General features: G+C 47.4%; 1 long non-coding RNA gene across 1 annotated transcript; it reads right to left on the bottom strand.

The window, feature by feature from the left end:
* Positions 1-689: 689 nt before the first annotated feature.
* Positions 690-2082, bottom strand: LOC120969525 (uncharacterized). Its single transcript, XR_005763813.3, has 2 exons — positions 1369-2082; positions 690-1062 (listed from the first exon to the last, which is right to left on the bottom strand). It is a non-coding gene; the product is annotated as an uncharacterized lncRNA (long non-coding RNA).
* Positions 2083-3428: the final 1346 nt, after the last annotated feature.

The raw sequence follows: 3428 nt of genomic DNA, 5'->3' as shown, positions 1-3428 counted from the left end.
GACGGGGTACAAAGTACAGATTGATCTACCTCGAGATCGTATGAGTTTGTCTAAGCTCTAAACCATGCGAATGAGAATGTCTGCCTCTACTGACTAAACCCCGCGGCTTATATAGACGCCGGGACCTAGGGTTTACACATGGTCGGTTACAATGTAGAGATAAACATGTCAACTATTCAAAATACATTTGGAGTGTACGCCAAGCCTCCAAGAGATCTACGTCTTGATTACGCTGAGGGCTAGGGACAACATGGTCCACTTGTCCATCTTTGGTGGGTCCTCGGGCCGGCCCATCACCGGCGGGCCGACGTGGCAAGCACCACCTAGTTCAGGACACCAACATATGTGATAAAAGAAGGGGAAAATATAAAGAAGAGGAGGAAACAGAAATCGAACATAAGAAAAGAGCGGGACAAAGACAAAGAAAGAAGAAGATGAAAAGTGAATGAAAGTCGTGAAACAGAGTATGTAATAGAACAGGAGTTGTAGGATACACACAGGTAGAGAGACATATAACTAGCCCCGGGTGTTCGATCCTTTCGGTTTGTTCGGTTCGGTCTTTTCGGTCTTCCAGTAATTCAGTCTTCCAGAATTGAAGACCAAAATAATTTCGGTCTTTTCGGTTCTTCACTATCGGTCTTCGGTCTTTATTATCCGGTCTTCGGTCCCGACCAAATAGACCAAATTAATTTGGTAGAACTCATATTCATGTTACTTCCAGTACCAATACATGTTTATATGTGAGAGCAGAAAGTACCAATACATGTTTATATGCAACAGCAAGTAACAAAGTACCGGTACATGTTTACATTTGAGAGCAAGTAACAAGATTCATATGACATAAAGTAAGAAGATTCATGATTCAGCTTCAATTGGCTTGTCATCTTGAGCAGCTTCTATTTTGGCACCTTCGACAACTGTTGGTTCGGCAACTTCATCGTCAATAATACTACATAAGACGGATTCGTCTCCTGCTTCTGCAGCTGCTGCTTCTGCATCTGCCTCTACACTCATAAATGCATCTTCATTCTCATTCAGTTCCTCATCATGTTCAGAAAACATCTAAAAAAAGAGGACATTAGTCTGTCAAACAACATTGACCTGATCAAATCACAACATACATATACACCATGTATATATCTAGTTTCAGGAAACAAGCACAAATGCATTACTGTGTATGCAGTACTGAAGTATTGAAGCTGCTAACATTTGACACAAAACAAGCACAAATACAATGTTCTATTTGTTGTCCCCAAGTGCTAGCATTTGACACAAAAAGCAAGGGCATGTATTGCCTACAAAACACATTCTGCAGGAGTGCTTATTTTCGTGGGAATCACAGGTTTAGAGAGAGGTGGGGTAGCTCACCTTCAGCTGCGATGTGGAGAACTGAAAGTGGGCAGGTCGTCGGGAGGTGGAGCATCGGTGGCGGACGAACCGTGTGGAAGAGGACGGGTAGTGGTGAGTGGTGACGAACTGTAGTGGTTGAACTCGTCCTCGGGAGGTGGAGCACCGGCGGCGCACGGCCGCGTCATAGGCGGTGGAGCGACCGACGGGAGGTTGGGGTTGGCGGCGGCGCAGGGCGACAATCTTCACGGTCAGGGGCTCAGGGCCGCCGCTCGCGGCGCCCGTCTTCACCTGCCAGGGCTGCCGCTCGGGCGCCGGTCTTCACCGGCCAGGGCCACCGCTCAGGCGCCGGTCCTCGTTCTGGGGCGCGCGGCGCGCATCGAGGCAAGCAACAGGCGGCGGCTAGGGTTAGTAGTGGGAGAACGAGAGATTGGCTGCTGGTGGTTTCTGTGAATCGGGATGTGAGGATGCGAGGTCGTGTACTCTACTCTATAGTTTTTCTTTTTGAGGATCAAACACTCCCTTTTAATCAAGCACAACAAGTCGTTCAATACATAGGAAATCAGGAGGGTTGATCAGCCACACATGGCGACCATAATCTAAAGAAGCAGAGGCCCTAGCTAGTTCATGAGCCTCCCAGTTCATGTCTCTCTTCTCGTGTTCGAAACAAAAAGAGTCAAATTGTTGCAACTTCTTTTTAATATCCTGCCCAAGTACGGGTCTTTCAGATGAGAAATAGTTGCAGCACAATCGGTTCCCACCTGAACTCGTCGCTCGTATAAATCAGTTGACAATGCGAGTCCCTCGTTGAAAGCCAAAGCTTCGAGGATCTTTGGATCAACTTGTCCCCGTACCACAACTGCCGAAGCTCCCAAAAAGAGGCCGTCCTTGTTTCGACAGATCGCTGCGTACACTCCTTTATTTCCATTCCTTGCTACTACTGCATCTACCATTACTTTCACATGGCCTTCTCTAGGTTGCTTCCAGGTTCTCCTCTTCCGTCCCATAGTGGCTTCAATGGCTGCACTGATGTTTGGTGTGACCTTTTTGGATAGAAGAAGCAGGTCTTCAACATATTGCTCAACAAACTTGAAAGTTGATAATGGCGAATGAAACTCTTGTTCGTGAATAGCTTTTCTACGAGCCCACCATATTGACCACAGCGTCACAAGTATTCTCACAAACTCATCTTCTCTTGTTGTTCCATCAGCTCCATCAGCCAAAGGCGAGCATCATCGCTTCGGCATGTGATCAAGTATTCAACCAGTTGGTCATCCATGAGAGCCCATACACATTTTGCCATGTTGCAGTCCAGTAGAGCGTGCCGCCAAGAATCCTCCGCTCCGTTGCAGATCAGGCAGACCGCCGTGTCAGCCATGTTGCGATGGTGTCGAACTGATTCTGTAGGGACAGAGTTCATAGCCAAACGCCAAGCAAAATGTTTCACTGCACTTGGAACCTTTACCCTCCAAAGAATCTTCCATTCTCCTTGAGTAGCAGACAAGTCCGACGTAGTTGACCGGCCCTCAAGCCAATCTTCTCTCCTTCTTTTCGTGTCAACCAAAAGTCTGTAGGCCGAGCGGACGGAGAAGATACCAGCCCGCTCATAGTGCCACACCCAACTGTCTGTAGCGTTCCTTGTGCTCAGCGGAATCTTTCAGAACGACCTCCGCGTTTGGAGGCTGCAAATGATCATTAACTTTTTGGAAATCCCAGGATTTTGTTGCAGCATCTATCAATTCGCACACATATTCCGGAGGGTCAGCAGATTTTGGATGGAGAGCTCTTAAAAAGATTGTCCCTCGGTAGCCCGTTATCATTCCATATCTTGATATTTTGGCCATCCCCCACTCTACTCTGTAGTTGGGTCTAGTGCGTGACCATTGGGCTGGCCGGGCGGGCCTTGGGATGGGCTTTTATTAATCGGTCTATTTGGTCTATTCGGTCCTAAACATAGCATGACCGATCAGACCGAAACTAGTTCGGTCTTCTATTTGCACAGACCGTTTTCTATTCGGTCTTTTCTAATTCGGTCTTTTCGGGTTTGGTCTCGGTCTTTTCGGTTTCGGTCTTCGGTTTTT

Source organism: Aegilops tauschii, chromosome 7 (assembly GCF_002575655.3).
Source record: "Aegilops tauschii subsp. strangulata cultivar AL8/78 chromosome 7, Aet v6.0, whole genome shotgun sequence".
Lineage (NCBI taxonomy): Eukaryota > Viridiplantae > Streptophyta > Magnoliopsida > Poales > Poaceae > Aegilops > Aegilops tauschii.
The sequence above is the reverse complement of the archived record's forward strand: the minus strand, read 5'-3'. Positions and strand labels throughout refer to the sequence as shown.